This window comes from Panthera leo, chromosome C1 (genome assembly GCF_018350215.1).
Source record: "Panthera leo isolate Ple1 chromosome C1, P.leo_Ple1_pat1.1, whole genome shotgun sequence".
NCBI lineage: Eukaryota > Metazoa > Chordata > Mammalia > Carnivora > Felidae > Panthera > Panthera leo.
In genome coordinates, this window is record NC_056686.1 from 138,961,074 (window position 1) to 138,978,229 (window position 17,156).

Genomic DNA, 17,156 nt, shown 5'->3' on the forward strand with positions numbered 1-17,156 from the left:
TGGGGCAGATCCGTGCCCCTGCCTGGCTCCCAGCAACATCCATGTGCACCTGTGATAGTGAGAGGCTCAGCTCTCCTGGAGCAGACCCTAGGGACGCAGCTTACCTGCCCTCAGCTCAGCCCGGAGCCTCAGGGTCTTCTTAGCTAGGGCCACCTCGTGCTGGGGACCCTCTGGGGATAGACAAGGGTGTGGTGAATGATTCACCTGAGCTTTCTTTTGTCTGTGGGGTTTCCCTGTGCAGCTGGCATCCAAAAGGGCAGTACCTGTTTGTCAGCTGCTTTTGCCTAGAGCAGACAGATGTGGGTGGTTGCTTCAAGTTACAGGAGCTGAATATAAAGAAAGAGCCAGATACAGAAAGTCTATTTTTATAATTGCTATCTGAACTCAACAAATAGGGTTTTTAAGAGTGTGCTAATTTATAGCTAGGTAGGTCCAGACCACTTTTTTCTTTGAGACAGTGGTCTAGAAATTTCTCTGCCTACAATCCACATGCTTGATATTGCTCTAGCAGCAAACAAACAAACAAGAAGTGATATGCTTTGGAAAAGAGAAGGAGAGACCTTGTCTTTTTGTACTTGAGGTAGAGGAAAGAGGTCATGGGTGGGGCTGGGCGGACAGACAGCTGGGTGGCCAGAAAAGCGTTTAGGAAAACTCTTTAAACCCGTAACCTCTGGATAGAAGAGAGTATCTCCAAATGTTGCCCTTGGATTCTGAGCCCTCACTAAGGAAGCTGGCTTGATAAGCCACCATGATCAAGGGCAACGCAGGGGAGCATTGAGTCCTCTCCAGCTCTTTTTGGATCAAGGTGAAGAAAGTGAATGTATGGGGCTGGAGCCCTCTCTCAGGTGATACGACAGCATTGCTAAGCCTCATGCAACAACTTCCAAGGAAGGGGCTTGGTGGCTGCACCCGGAGCTTTCTCCTGCGCCGCCCCAGGCAGCATGCCAAGGAGCAGGACAGGCACTGGTCAGATGAGGGAAAGGGAGGGAAGGCCGAGGGGGCCCGCGGGCAGGCAACATGTCCACCACCATCTGCCATACCCTAAAAGGTGGATGGGAAGTGGTCTTGGCAGTGGGCCATCCCATTCAGATCCGATCACTTTCAATCACAGATAAAATAAAATCGGGTGTTATAAAATTGCTTTTGACTGCATGTTCCTGGTGTTGTAGTTGGCACTTGAAGGGAGCTATAAGACCACATTAGGCAGCTTGGAATAGAAAAGCTAAAGTGTGGTTCTGGAACTTGGGTGGGTGGCAGGGAGTCAGTATCACCTGGTCCCCAGGGACCTAGGCATCTTGAAGGAGCATAGGGCTTGGGCCTTTGTATGTTTACCAAGTACCCCGACTGATTTTGTTAGCCACCAAAGTTTGAGAACTCCTATCCTGAAGTAACCGTGGCTTACATACAGGATGGAAGTTAATTTCTCTGTCACGTTAAGAAAATTTGAGGGCGGCCTGTCAGAGGCTGGTAAGGGAACTCTACCGTGACTACAGAAAGCTTGCCTTTTAAATTTAGACTCACTGTCCTCAGAAGTACCCTCCTCCCTCAAGGTCACCTGGTCCAGCTCTCAGGCCTACATGCCATGGTTAGCAAGCAGAGAGGAAGCTGGGAAGAGGCAGAAGCAGCCCTCCTAGCCGAGTCCTCTTCCTTTACTAGCCTTCCTGAAGTCTGCATTGTACTAATGCCTGCATCCCTCTGGCCGGAACTGAGGCACACGGCCATGTGCAGTGGCAACAGTCCTGGAAAAGGGTAATTTCTGAGGTGGCACGTCACTCACTGCCCCATGTAAGAGTAGTGTTCTGTACCTGAGGACAGGGCAGTGGATGTTGGGTGAGCAACCAGAACCTACATTTATTGAGCACCTACTATGCAGCGGTGCTGTGCTGCATGTAATATCTACATTACATTACATTACCCCATGGCATGTAAGCACAGAGTTGGGGTGCCTGGGTGGCTCAGTCGGTTCAGTGTCCCGCTTCGGCTCAGGTCATGATCTCACGGTTCGTGAGTTCAAGCCCTGCGTTGGGCTCTGTGCTGACAGCTCGGAGCCTGGAGCCTGCTTCAGATTCTGTGTCTTCCTTTCTCTCTGCTCCTCCCCTGCTCATGCTCTGTCTCTCTCTCAACAATAAATAAACACTAAAAAACTTTTTAAAAATGTAAGTACAGAGAGGGATATGTGCTTGGGTCCCAGCCAGCTCTTAATAAATATACTGGCTCAGAGATTCTGGAGTCCAGATCCAGTGCAATGGACAGCCACTTGCCTCGTGCAGTCCCGTAAAGGTTCATCAGACCCATGTTTTGGGGAAGGTACGTTCAAGCAGATGTTCTCTCTTATGCTTGCGATTGAGAAGCAGTAGGCCCGGTAACACTTTGAGGACCTTTGAACTAATAGCACTGTCCTCGCCCTTCCTGGTGATTCATCGCATTCTGTAACTCAAAATGTTGTAGGCGAATTTGATTATTTCATCTGCAGCTGGAACCTTCTTAACCAGCTCTGTCTGTACCTACGACTCCTGTAGCTGGGTACTTTCTCCACATCACAAAACAGGTAGGCCCCCTTCCAGGTTATCAGGATGTTGGTGTGGTAGAGGGGCCTGGCTTTGGACAAGAGACTTGGGTCAAGCGTTAGGTCTTCTACTTTCTCCTTTTTTTTTTTTTTTTTTTTTTTTTTTTTTTTTTTAAGGTTTATGCATTTATTTGGGGGTGGGGATGGAGGAGCAGAGAGAGAGAGTAAAGAGAGAATCCCAAGCAGGTTCCACACTGTCAATGCAGAGCCCAGTGTGGGGCTCAGACTCAGGAACCATGAGATCATGACCTGAGCCAAAATTCAGAGTTGGACGTTTAACAATGACCGAGCCACCCAGGTCTCCTATTTTCTTTACGTTACTTCTGCTCAGTAACCCTCAGTTGATTTGGTTTCTTCGTCTATGAAATGGGAAGAATCCTTTCCCTGGATCATTGGTCTTGAAATGAGGACAAAATGAGGTCATGTTTCTTAAGCTGCTTGACATACAGCACGTGCTGAATAAAAATGTCAGCTGTAGTGTGGAGTAGCAAGCAGTGCATACTTGGGCACAGCAGGTGGTTGATGAGTGTTGGTCTGAGTGTTGGTCTGTCGTCTCCAAGTCATGTAGTTGTTACAAAATAGTTTTTAGTCTCTCTCTGGCCCCAGGTTCTTTTTTTTTTTTTTTTTAAATATAGTTATTTATTGGGGCCCCTGGGTGGCTCAGTCGGTTAAGGGTCCGACTTGGGCTCAGGTCACGATCTCGCGGTTCGTGAGTTTGAGCCCCGCGTCAGGCTCTGTGCTGATGGCTCAGAGCCTGGAGCCTGCTTCGGATTCTGTCTCCCTCTCTCTCTGCCCCTCCCCTGCTCACGCTCTGTCTCTCTCTCTGTCTCTCAATAATAAATAAACGTTAAAAAGTTAAAAAAAAATAATATAGTTATTTATTTTTGAGAGACAGAGACAGAAGCAAGCAGGGGAGGGGCAGAGAGAGAAGGGGAGACACAGAATCTGAAACAGACTCCAGGCTCTGCGCAAGCTATCAGAGCCCAACGTGGGGCTCGAACCCATGAACCGCAAAATCATGACCTGAGCTGAAGTTGGACGCTAAACCGACTGAGCCACCCAGGCGCCCCACCCAGGCCCCAAGTTCTGACCGCTAAGTGGGGAGGGCCCATGAGTCAGCATCCTATTTGGTGCTCTGACCAGATGTAAGGTGTTTTAAAGATATTCTCATTTATTCATCTAAAGGTTATGAATAAGAACATTGACTATTTTTAAGAAAATGACTGGGCATTTGTCAGGAGAGGTTAAAAAAAAAGGATAGTGACCAATGGAGTGGGGAATTATACTTGGAAGTAAGAAAATGCAAAATCATTTTTTAAAAACCTAATTGCAAATGTGGAATTCATTGCTTAGTTGGGATCAAAACATTTTGAGATGATCTTTCCTGATATTTGGGACGCTCATCCCAAAGTGTGTCTGTCCTACGTAGAAATGATCTCAGGTGCTGACTCTTCCCAGCCCTCTTGCTAAAGCCACCACAGCCTTTCATACATGGGCAGCATCCGGGTATCTCTGGGGTTTCCTTCTGCTTCATTTCAGGTTTCAAGGAATATAGTCACAATGAGTATTTTGGTTTATGCCCAAAGTTTCAGAGCAACTAAAGATGCCAACATGTAGAAATCAGAACTCGGGATAATCTGGCTTTTATCTTAGCTAGTTCAAATCCAGGGGGGCAGCCTAGGGGAGGGGACATCTTTTTCAAACCACAAAACAGGACATGGAATCCGGGGATGGCTGGACATGCATGGGTTCAAGCCCTGGCCTTGGCTTTATTTCCACGTGATGTTGGTAAGTTACTTGATATCTTTCAGCCTCAATTTCATCATCTGCAAAATGGGATCAGGCATGGAGAACCTGTTCCGTACTTGGTTTTACAACGTCTTGTGCAGTGTTACTCTTTTTTTGCAGGGAGATAGTGAATAAACGAGATAACTTCAAATAGTGGTAAGGTTCTGAAGAAAATAAGAGCAGGTTAATGAAATGGGGACACTTATTTAGAAGAGGGGGTGACATTTGAGCAGAGCACTGACTGAGGACAATTACCAGCCACACAGTGACTGGGGAAGAGTGGCACAGCCACTGGCTGGAAGGTGGGAATGGCTGGCGTATTGGGGAACCTTGGGAAGCCTGATGGGGCTGGAGCGCAGAGAATGCGGAGACCTTCATAATCAGGGTTTGTTGGGGAAGAAGGTAGTGGACAGATAAATGAGGCCTTAGAAGCCAGGCTGGCAGCTCAGGGTGCAGTCAGAGTGTGCAAGGCCACTGGGGCCTTTGGGTCTGGGAGTGGGCCTGGTTTGTGACTGGCAAAGGCCACCCTGTGCTGGACCCCTGGGAAAGGATGGGGTGGCTGAGAGCCAGAGCAGGGCTCCCCTAGAGGCCACTGCGGGAGAAGTGATAACATAGGAGACCCCAGAATTACAGGTACAGAGTACTGGCTACCGAGAGGTGCTGCTATCCGGAGCATAGGTGGAGGTGATGAGAAGGCAGAGTAGAAAGGACAGTTGCTGGTAGGTGGTAGTTGGGGTGGCAGGGATGTGGAATGGGTCTCATCTCTGCCTGCTTTCTCTCGCAGGAAGCCAGGTTATCAGCTGAGGGAGGCAGGGAAATGGGGTTGTGGGCGGGAGAAGAGATAAGGTGTGAAATAGACTTCTGAGGCAGTCCTGAGTGTTTATGCATGGCCCACACTTAATGTGGACACCTTTTAAATACTTGTCCGGCTCCTTAGTTCCGAGCGTCCTGGATTGGGCTTCCTTTCCTGGCAGTGCTTTGCCAAGCCATTGGGCGCTTGTTCCAATGTGTCCACCAGATGGCGCCAGTGGGGCACTGCTGATACCTTGGCCCTTTTCTAAAAGGCTTCCAGGCAAAATGGTCTTCCTTTCCCTTTCCTATATTAAGACCACTATTTCTCAGATTTGAATAGCAAATAGAGTACTTTTAAGGGGATAAATTTCTCACATATTTGCCAGAGTTTAAGTTGTTTTATTATAGTTAAGTATTAGCAAATTTAAAACAGTATATACTCTTGTACTTAGTCTTATGCAGCTATCAAGTCAAAACAGAGTTAGGAGTTAGATTGAAATGAAGCACAAATCAAAAATCCAAATCACCAGCCTTAACATAATGCAATGAAAGATGGTCTTTTGCTGAAAATAAAGAACTGGGTGCAATGCGACTCTGGTATGCATTGCTTCCAGAGGAGTTTGGCTTGTCCAAGTTACTTCCGTGTGTCATGACATGACTCACTTCTTTTACCCCCTTTCTGTGCTAACACCACTGTAGAGGGGTGCCTGCTGGCTCAGTTGGTAGAGCATGTGACTCTTGATCTTGGGGTTGTAAGTTCAAGCCCCACATTGGGTATAGAGATTACTTAAAAATAAAGTCTTGGGACACCTGGGTGGCTCAGTTGGTTAAGCACCCGACTCTGGATTTCCGCTCAGGTCATGATCTCACGGTTCTGGAGTTTAAGCCCCGTCTCAGGCTCTGCGCTGAAGGCACGGAGGGTTCTTTCTCTCTGCCCGTACCTGGCTGAAACTTGCACTCTCTCTCAAAATAAATAAATAAACTTACAATAAGTAAATAAATAAATAAAGTCGAAAGAAAGAAAGAAAGAAAGAAAGAAAGAAAGAAAGAAAAGAAAAAGAGAAAAAAAAAAAAAGAAAACCACTGCAGAATCACTGCATACCTTCCAGCCAATTCACCTTCTATTGGCTGGAACTCATTATTGTCCTGCAGGTCCAGCTTTAGCCAGAGGCTATTTAAGTGATAAGGAGGAGACCCCGCTTGGTCTAGCCGTAGCAGAAAATGCATGTGGGGCTGAAGGTAGGCTGGAATGTTTGGTTGCAAGGTAGTCAGCTAGAGAATTTAGAATATGCACATATTAATGCTTCAGATTTTTGTGGCAAGGAAAATGTAAAATTGAAAACATTGTGAGGGGCACCTGGGTGGCTCAGTCAGTTGAGCATCCAACTCTTGATTTCAGCCTAGGTCGTGATCCCAGGGTCCGGGGAGTGAGCCTGAGTTGGGCTTAAGATTCTCTCTCTCTCTGGGGTAGCCGGGTGGCTCGGTTGGTTAAGTGTCCGACTCTTGATCTTGGAAAAGGTTGTGATCTCACAGTTGTTGATCAAGGCCCCACATCAGCTCTGAGCACTGACAGCTCAGCCTGCTTGGGATTCTCTCTCTCCCTCTCTCTCTGCCCATCCTGCTCGCTTTCTGTCTCTCTCAAAATAAATAAATAAACTTAAAAAAATTTTTCTCTCTCTCTCTCCCCTTTCTGCCCCTGTCCCCGGCTCACATGCATTCTCTCTCAAAACAAACAAACAAACAAATAATAAAGGTGAAATTGAAAATCATTAAAAAAAAAAAAAAGAAAGAAAGAAAATAATTGTGAAATGAACCACAGGCCCAGGATGCACCTCACTTTGCTGATGTAGATGAAGACTCTTGATATTTTGAGGACTGTACTTTTATTAAGAACCATATATATTAAGTCTAGAAACCGTAGCCTATTTAATAAAGTTTTGATAAGCTCTGATAAAATATTTGGTAAAATCACAATGGTACAGCAATAGGGACTCATTAGGGTTCTTACAGAAGAAGCAAAGTTCCAGGCGCCTGAGTGGCTCAGTTGGTTAAGCATCCGACTTCAGCTCAGGTCATGGTGTCACAGTTTGCGGGTTCGAGTCCCACGTTGGGCTCTGTGCTGACAGCCTGGAGCCCGCTTCTGATTCTGTGTCTCCCTCTCTCTCTACCCCTTGCCAGCTCACACTCTGTTTCTCTCTCTCTCAAAAATAAACATTAAAAAAAAAGAAAAGAAGCAGTTCCGTGTTTTCAGACTGTGATTTCGTGTTTTGAGGCATAAAGAAAACAGCGCTGGAAAAGCAGGACTGTGATTTCTAGCAGGGTCACCTGGCAGATGGAACCATCAAAGCAGACCCGGTGTTCTGTTACGGCCTCTGTATCTCTGATTTGTGTGACATTCCCTGGGTCAGTGACAGTCACTATGGGATGGCTCTGTCTTCTTCAGGTTTTACTACTTCAGGAGGTTCATTGTGAATATATTTGTTCGTTGTTAGTAAAAAACAGTATCTTTAACTCTTAAATGTTTGTGGGCTGGAAGCGGACACCTAACACAGATCTACAGGCTTTCACAACTGTCCCCTTTGGTTGTCATAATGGTCATCTGTGACTGAGGGCCTGACATCCTGAACCCTATGTTGCCTGCATGCCTGACACTTTTAGGGACCTTCAGTCTTGGCCCGGACATCTGGAATGCATCAATAATGTTCTAGTCTAAGAAGTCTTGTCACAGTAAGCTACACCCAAAAGGGCAAATTCCATGTGTACATTAGAGACAGGAAGTCCAGTATTTTTTAGCTTAGCACTTAAACCTCAGATTTATTTGCCTCTGAATGTCCCCGGCCATTTCCCCACATTTACTACCCTCAGCTAAAGCCCTGAACTTTGGGTCCACTTGGGCCTCTATCTTTGATCTAAGAAATTCCACCTTCTCTCAACCCCCCACCCTGCTCTCTCCCTTCATTGTTTTCCTCACTCCACCTCAGGCAGAATAGTTTTCTTTCTGAGCGTTTGACTTGCAGCACAAAAAGGCCCTTATTGTTTGGTCCTTAATTTATCCTGAGGTTCAGGCTGAGCTTCCCAAGCTGGCACTTCCTCATTTATCCTCTGTTTGCTTTTCTAAATCACTGTCTTTCCTGCTTGTTACTCTTCTCTCTGTCCTGAATAACTGGATCCATCCCATCTGGCATCAGTGACGGGGTCTACTTTGACCATTCTCCTGGTTTTTATATCCATTTAATCACAAATAAAAAATGTACTTAAAATGTATAAGTTGACTCATGCTCATAGCAGAAATGAGTTCACTCTGTACGTAGAGGGTAGGTGAGAATTTGCTTTACCAAATTTAACCCCCTGAAGTGGTGAAATCGTTACGGAACCAGGCTGGAACACTGGAGGTAAAACCAAGCGGCACTCGGAGATCTTGGTGGATTGGAGATTTATTTTACACCGATGGGCTCAGAGGAGACTGATTCTCCAAAGGTCTGAGCGCCGAATGCAAGTGGGGAGGGTAATTTACAGTTGTCAGCTTCCATATCTGTGGGGGTTTTCGAGTGCATAGCAAACAAAGGAAGAAGAACCCAGAGGAGGGGTCTCTAAGCTAGAGACCAGAGTCTGTTTTAGCCCCGTTGGCCATCTTTGGTGTACTTTATTTACTTCTCCAACATTCCCCCCCTTTGATGCCTTAAAAAAAAAAAAAAAAAAAAAAAAAAACAAAAAAAACTTTTAGTAGGCATCACCTTTCAGTTTTACAGGTTGATACTCTCGGAGGGCTAAGATATGTGCAGTAGTTTGGCGAGCAACAGTGTTTTCAATAAAACGTACCACAGCATTCAGTATACAAGGGCCGATGGATACAAGTAAAATTATGGAGAGGAGGGGCCCTGCCAGGGCAGGAAGCCAGGATGCCCAATCTGTGAGATCCCATCCTTTCCATTGATTGATACTTTCCTGTTGTCTACATTGAATTCTTTCCTTGAGTTCCTTAATCTTAGTTGTAACTATTCTTGACTGGTTTACGAAATAGCAACATTCCTCCCCCCAGAAAGATGCAAGACCCTCCTTTTTCTAAAGTGAGGAGGTTGAGAGCTCAACTATGTTGGAGGGTCACTGCCGCCAGAGAGTTTATTTGGTTTTGTAAGGTTGCCAGAGAATCTGCCACCCGTTCCATGTCTCCATTTAGCTCTTGAGATAGTCTATGGTATAGTCCTACAGATGAGCCTATGCCCCCTATTCCGGTTCCTATTCCTGTCGCAATTCCTGCTCCTATCAGAACAGGTAGCAGGATTGCCTGTTTAGTCCGGGACTTGGGGTAAAGTTTCTTAGGAGCTGATCTTCAGTGTACACGGATATCTCTGGGGTTAGGAAGACAGAATAACATATCTGAGTCCAGTTGGCCTCTAAGCATCGGTAGGCTGAATTAGAACACAGATAGAACACCCCAGGGGTTGAACACAGGGTTGCATTCCTCTTTAAGGTTATATTTCTTCTGCCTAGAGAGGTACCGTTCATACCTTCAGGGACTGTACAGATTAGATTGTCAGCATTTGTGAGATGGACCCCAGTGGCCAGGCGTCCAATTAAGACAGAGGTATTGGTTTTGAGATTTTCAGGAGCTTCCCAGGTCAAAGGGATGGGAGTGGCTAAGTAAGCCCTCTGGCCGAGGGGCAAGCACATCCAGCAGGTTTGGGTGTGATTATCTATTTTATAGAGGACTTGTAGTGTAGTGTTGGCCCAAGGCTGGAGTGGGGAATTGCTAAGCATCTGATTGAGGGCTGAAAGGTTCAACCTTGGTAGGCTGCCTGGGGCTGGTTGCCTTTATGGCTTGTATTACCCTATCCTGGGTATCCTTTATAGCTTTTTGAAGGGCCCTGTCTTGCACCCCTCCCCATCCAAGATCCCCCATTGAGGAAGGTAAGTGTAGCAAGCTTGCTTCCCTCTCTGGAGGCCCTTGTTGTGACATGGGGTCCTGACATTTTGGGTTATCTCTATGGTCCAATTCTTAGCCCTTGGGGCACCGAGGGACTGACAGAGTGGGTGTTTTTCCCTTGTAGCAATCTTTGTGGAGGGAGGTGAAGGCGCTGAACGCTCTTGACCCCCTTATTGTCATATAACAATCCTGGGGGCAAAGTGGGTAAGCGGCCATTGTGAGGGTGAGAGAGGTTATCATAATATACAGGCAATACTTAATAATCCTCCCGTCCAGAGGAGTTATGTGAGACCCAGCATGCATCTTTTGTCCCATGTCCACCTTGTTGGTGCAGTCTCTGTCAGCCCAATAGTAAGAAGTAAAATCAGGGCTATGGCACCAGTAAGGGGCAAGGGCTGGCAGAGTTGCATCCAAACCCCTAGGCTAGGTTCACGCGTTGATTCCTCAGGCTTCTGCCGTGCGCAGGTCAGCCAGCTTCCTTGGTGTGGCTGGAGCAGGGCTGGAGGTCTCAGGGGCCAGTTTCCCTTTTGAGGGTCAGTTTAAGCGGGTTGACTAGATCTGGATCACTTGGCCAGATTGTGGGTTCTTCTGAGTTGGCCTTCTTAACTCTGGAGTGATGGACCCATGGGGGTGATACCTGAAACTTTAAGGGCTGTAGGAGTTGTTAGAATAACAGTATGCGGCCCAGTCCACCATGGTCTAAGAGGCTCCCTCTTCCAATCTTTGACCCACACAGAGTCTCCTGGCTGAAAGGGGTGAACGGGGGTCCCTAAGGAAATTGGGGCCCTCTCTGTGGTGTATCTTTGTAACTTGTTTAGGACTGCCCCCAAGGTCTGAAGCTGTTCTCTTATTCCTTTGTCTCCAATCTGGTGTAGGTCTCCTAGGAGTTTTCCTGAACATGGGTGGGGGGGGGGGGCTATATAATAACTCAAAAGGGGAGAATCCTAGTGCTCCAGGCATGCATCGGGCACACAGGAGGGCCAGCAGTAGTAAATCTGGACATGGGAGATTAGTCTCTTGGTGGAACTTAGCGAGGGTTTCCTTGAGGGTGCGATTCATCCGCTCTACTTTCCCAGAGCTCTGGGGTCGGTAAGCAGTGTGCAGTTTCCAGGTAATGTTGAGGGACTTTGTCAGGGTTTGTATAATGTCTGCCACAAGTGCAGGTCCGTTATCACTGTGTATGGTTAAGGGTGGACCAAACTGAGGCACAATCTCCCGTAGAAGGGCTTTGGCCACCTCGCGACTTCATTCCGTTCTGGTGGAGAATGTTTCGACCCATCCCGAATGTGTGCAGATTATTACAAGAAGAAGGTACCTGAACCCTTTATTTGGTTGTATGTCGGTAAATTCCACCTCCAAGTCTTCAAAAGGGGCGGCCCCTATCCTTTGCCTGCCAGGCGGGGGCCGTGGGGCAGACCAAGCATTGTTTTTGGCACATGTTACACATTGTTCACCAACAGCTGGGCATAATGCTGGCAGCTGGCTGATACAGTAGTTCTTTTTTAGGAGGGCCTCTAGTGCAGTTTTCCCTAGGTGCGTGAGCTGGTGATACTCCTTCACTAGTGTTCTCCCATAGACGACGGGACAAAGATGTGCCCATTTGGCATGACCCACCATCCCTCTTTGCTTAGTGTGCCCCCTTCTGTTGAGGCCCAACTTCTTTCTTCGTTTGTGTACAGGGGCGGGGAGGATTCCCTCTGGGGCGCAAGAGTCATAGTGTTGGTAGGAGCTTTGCCTGGGTCACCACAGGCGGCCACTCTGGCTGTTTTGTCGGCCAGGTGATTTCCTTGAGTTACGGGGTCGTCTCCTTTCTGATGTCCCTTACAGTGTAGGATAGCCACCTTGTCTGGCAGCCATACGGCCTCAAGAAGCTCTAGTATTTCTTCCTTGGTTTTGATAGTTTTCCCTGCAGCAGTAAGGAGGTCTCTTTCTTTATAGATGGCCCCGTGTACATGCACAGTAGCAAAGGCATACCAGGAATCAGAGTAGATGTTAACCTGTTTACCTTTGCTAAGGATGAGGGCTCGGGTTAAGGCATACAGTTCAGCCCATTGTGCTGACCATCCTTCCGGCAAGGCCTTGGCTTCCAGAACTTTGGTGATTGTGGTTACTGCATATCTTGCTCTTCGGCTGCCCTCTTGTAAATAGATGCTCCCATCGCTGAACAGGGTGATCTCCAGGCTTGTTATAGCCTGGTCTTGGAGGTCTGGGAGGCTGGCATAGACTTCATCCACTACTTCGGAAGAGTCATGGTTGGGTCCTCCCTCCTCCGTGGGAAGGAAGGTGGCCGGGTTTAGTGTTCTTACTGTTTCGAGAGTGACCCTTGGGTTTTCATAGAGAATGCCTTGGTATTGTGTCAGCCAAGCATTGGAGAGGAAACGATATCCTTGGGTGCTCACATGACCACATGTGGGACCTTAACATTAGGTGTTTGTTCCAGCGTGAGTTTGTCTGCCTCCTTGATGAGCAGGACTGTGGCTGCCAGCGCTCTGAGGCACAGTGGCCATCCTGCAGCCACAGGATCAAGTGTTTTTGACAGGTAGGCCACTGGCCATTGCCAAGGCCCCATGCTCTGAGTGAGCACTCTAAGGGCTATTTTGTCCTTTTCTGTACGAAGAGGTTAAAGGGCCTTTCTGTGTCAGGCAAATCCAGGGCTGGGGCTCATCCCAGAGCCAACTTTATTTCTTTGAAAGCGGCCCTTGCCTCCTCAGTCCATGTGAGGGGCTCCCAGTCTGGCCCTCTCAACAGTCATAGAGGGGCCTCGCTATGGCTGAGAATCCAGGAATCCAAATGCGACAGAACCCTGTGGCCCCTAAAAATTCATGCAAGCCTCGTTTTGTTTGGGGCTGTGGCAGTGTGGTGATAACTTTCTTCCTTTCCGGTCCTAGTTCTCTTTTTCCTTTTGTGAGGAAGAAGCCTAAGTATCGGACCTGCTGCTGACAAATCTGTGCCTTCTTCCAAGAGGTCCCATACCCCGAGTAGGACAGGAGCTGCAGGAGGGGATGGCCTTGGTACCTTTCTTACAGTCTTCTTGGGTGTCACTGGCAAGGAGGAGGTCATTTACATATTGGAGGAGGACACACCCTGTGGTTTCCCTCGGAAAGTCGGCGAGGTCTGCAGCTACTGCTTCCCCAAAAAGAGTGGGCGAGTTCTTGAAACCTTGGGGAAGTCGTATGGTCAGCTACATCTGGCGCCCTGTAACGGGCTCAGTCCATTCAAAGGCAAACAATGGTTGACTTTGAGGAGCTAGGCGGAGGCAGAAGAAAGCATCCTTTAGGTCGAGGCATATAAACCATCTGGCTGACCCCAGAATTTGGCTGAGGAGAGTATACGGGTTCAGAACCACTGGGTGTAAGGAAACAGTCACATTGTTAATGGCCCTCAAATCCTGTACTGGTCGGTATCCTCCTCCTGGCTTCTTGGCTGGCAAGAATGGGGTATTCCAAGCTGATTGGCAATCAGTTAGGATACCTGCTTCTCTGAGCTTGGTCAGGTGCTCTTGTATACCCATTCTAGCCTCGAGTGGAAGGGGGTACTGCCTTTGTCTCTGAGGTTGGGCTCCAGGAATCAGGTCAACAATGATGGGGGCCCGACTCCAAGCTAGTCCAGGTGGGTTATCTTCAGCCCATACAGAGGGGAATGTAAGCCTGAATTCTGAGGGGCTACAGGATAAGTCCTGGGCGCAGAAGAGTCTCCATTCTTCTTCCCTTGGCAGGGTAATCGCCAAGACCAGGGTTTTCTTCTGCCTTGGGTTTAATTGGAGGCTAGTGTGTCCAGTGGGTTCAAAAGTTATCTGGGCCCCAAGTTTGGAGAGCAGATCTCGGCCCAGGAGAGGAATTGGGCAGTCGGGTAAGTAGAGGAATTCATGCCGGACCTTGTGACCCCCAAGTTCACACTGTTGAGCTTGACAGAAGGGCTGCTGCATCGCCCGTGTCCCAGTAGCCCCAAGTATGGTTGCCGTCTTTTGGCTTAAGGGCGCCACTGGGGAAGTAACAACGGAGTATTCAGCCCCAGTGTCAACCATGAAAGTTATTGTTCGGCCCCTACCTTCATTTCGATCGTGGGCTCATGGGGGCCAAGAGAGAAAGAGCCCGGTCCCCCTCAGTCCGATTCTACCCCAGCCAGACCAACAAGGTTCTCGCCTCGAGGTTCTTCCCAATATGGCTGGGTTTTGAGGGCCCCTTCCGATTTGGACATTCATTCTTCAGTGTCCCTGCTCTTTGCAGTATGCACATTGGTCCCTTGCTAAGGGGGCTCTGGCCTTCCCCCCTTTGGGTGGTTGGGGTCTTCTCATCTTTGCCGCGTCTGTTTCTTTTAGTGCTGTGAGAAGGGCGGCCTTCTTTTTTAGTCTTCTCACTGCTTCTCTTTTGGCTGCGACTTCTCGGTTCATGAAAACTTTGTTGGCGACCTCTATCAGCTGAGTGATATTCATCCCAACAAAGCCCTCCAACTTCTGGAGTTTTCTTCTGATGTCTGGGGCAGCCTGTGCCACAAAAGAGGTATTTACCATCTGTTGACTTTCTGGTGCCTCGGGGTCAAACGGTATATACACGCTATGCTTCACATAATCTTTCATAGTAGTCTCCGGGAGACTCCCCAGGGTGCTGCGGGACTGATGATATTTTCGTCTTGTTCATGGGCTTTCTGGCTCCAGCTAAGGCTCCCCAGAGGAAGGCTTCCTGGTATCATCAGATGTGGGCCTGTCCTTCTTCTGTGGTGAAATCCCTTGTTGGGCGTTCTTCAGGTGCGGCAGCTTGAGCCCAGACAGCAGGGTCATTAATCCCTGGAGGTGCATGATCTTCTAGGTACTGTCGTGTTTCTCTTATCCTTCTTCTTTCTTCTGTATTAAGCAGAGTACGGAGTAACTGTTGACAATCTTCCCAGGTAGGTCAGTGGGTCTGGAAGAGGGACTCCATCAAGTTGACCATTGCTTGTGGCTTTTCAGAGTATGATGGAGTGTTGTGTTTCCAGTTGAGGAGGTCGGTTGTGGAGAAAGGTTGATAATAATACATCATGGAACGGCTGGGCTGGACTATTCCATCCTCAGTCTGTCTTTCAGGCTCTCATGTCTCCCTTACAGGCATTTGGAGAGCGTTAGGTCTGGGTCTGGGGTGCAGTCTGGCTGCTGGCCCTTGTGGGGGAGGGTTCTCCGGGTCTGAGAGGGACGGGGAGATGGGTGGTGCCACTGCTGTGGCGACTGTGGTGGTGGTGACGGTGACTGCGGTGGCAGTGACTTCGGTGGCAGTGGCGTGGCGACTGTGGCCCTGGTGGAGAGACAGATGGGGGAGGAGTTTCAGGCTCAGGGGGAGGGGGGAAGGAGCTTGGCAAGTCATAAGGAGGTGGAAAGACAATATCTTCCTCCACATCTCTTTTAAATATTAGAGGAGCGGTGGGTCACTTCTTTGGCTCCCTGGGTGAGCCTCCAGGTAAAATGGCTAAAACCTTTGCCTGGCTCTGTTTGCTAACGATGAATCACACCCAAAGCGAGGGATTTCGGGCAATTTCAAGCCAGGAGTCGATGTATGGAAATTGATCAGGGTGGCCTGGGTTCCCAGTGACTATGAGCCAAACATGCTGCATTATTTGAGCATCTAATGTCCCTTCGGGGGACCATCCTACATTGAATATGGGCCATTCTAGTTCACAAAAGGTCCTTAACTTCCTGGGTGTCATTTTCACCCCATAATCACCTGAAAATCCCTTTTTAAAATTTTTGAGCATGACCTCTAAAATCATGGGCTTACTCTGTTTTGTTCCCATTATTAATTTCTTTCTTGTGTTCGGTGTCGCAAAGACAGACAAAGGGAGGGTATCCCCTCGGATGAGAGGACCAATCAGATACTTTTCTCTGGTCGCATTCCTGAGGGAAACTTTAGGTGAGGTTTGGCTGTAGCGGACTCAGCTTTGTGACTTGCAATCGGAATCTGAGCCAATACCGCCCTGGACCTTATACGCTCACCACGCACAGGAGAGCACATTTAGACTCCGTAGACTCTTGGGGACCTTAAGGGTGCCTGTCCGTGGAGCCACAAACTCGAACTCGACTGGCAAGCCTGGCTGAGCCACACATTCTCACACACACACACACACACACACACACACACACACACCAGAGTCTATTACATTCCCTCCCGCAAAAATTCTCTACCTGTGAGACCTGTTAAGGCTTCCAAGGATTGATCAGGTCCCCCTTCCACCCTTTTGGGTGGGCCTGACTTCTTTGGGGCCCCGGCCTTACTGGTTCCGATGTCGGGTCCAGGTCCTCATCTACCAGGTCTGAGTCCGGTGGGAACAACAGAGTGGGGCCAGCCCGAGACAACCGAGAAGGAGACTGCCGAAATTCAGACAGGGCACACCTTCTCCCTTGCGATCCCTCACTCCATCACCGCCTCGCTGTTTTCCCAAACAGGTGGCAACAATGAGCCAGCACGGTTGGGTTTCCCGGTCAGGGAACCAAGTATGTTACGGAACCAGACTGGAACGCTGGCGGAAAAACCAAGCAGCACTCGGAGATCTTGGTGGATTGGAGATTTATTTAACACTGGTGGGCTCAGAGGAAACTGTTTCTCCACAGTCTGAGCCTGGAATGCAAGTGGGGAGGGTAATTTATAGCCGACAGCCTCCATATCTGTGGGGGTTTTTGCATGCACAGCAAACAAAAGAAGAAGAACCCGGAGCAGGAGTCTCTAAGCTAGAGACCAGAGTCTGTTTTAGTCCTGTTGGCCATTTTGGCATACTTTATTTACTTCAACAACAACATCAGTCAGGGAGTCTCTTTTACAGCAGGTCATGTGGGATCCTTAAGTCAGCCACACATGTGGTCTACCTCTGAGCCACTGGGCTGTTCAACTTGCTACTGCTGTTGGAAAACCCTAGTAATTAAGTGATTGAGTCACAAGAATGTACCTGCAGCGGGGTACTCTGCTTCAGGCGGGGTACGAAGCTGGGTGATTGTGGCTTCAGGGTATGAAGCCCAGCTGCCTGGGGTTGAATCCCAGCCTGGCTGTGTACTAGGTAAGTTACTGCATCCGTCTGTGCCTCCCTGCCCTCTGTGAAATGTGCCACATGACTATGTTGACCTACAGG

The 17,156-nt window shown here is 48.5% G+C and overlaps 1 protein-coding gene across 4 annotated transcripts in view; it reads left to right on the plus strand.

The window, feature by feature from the left end:
• The window catches only part of KIF5C (kinesin family member 5C), a 161,812-nt gene that overhangs the window by 139,385 nt on the left and 5,271 nt on the right, over positions 1 to 17,156 (plus strand). The window lies entirely within an intron of this gene.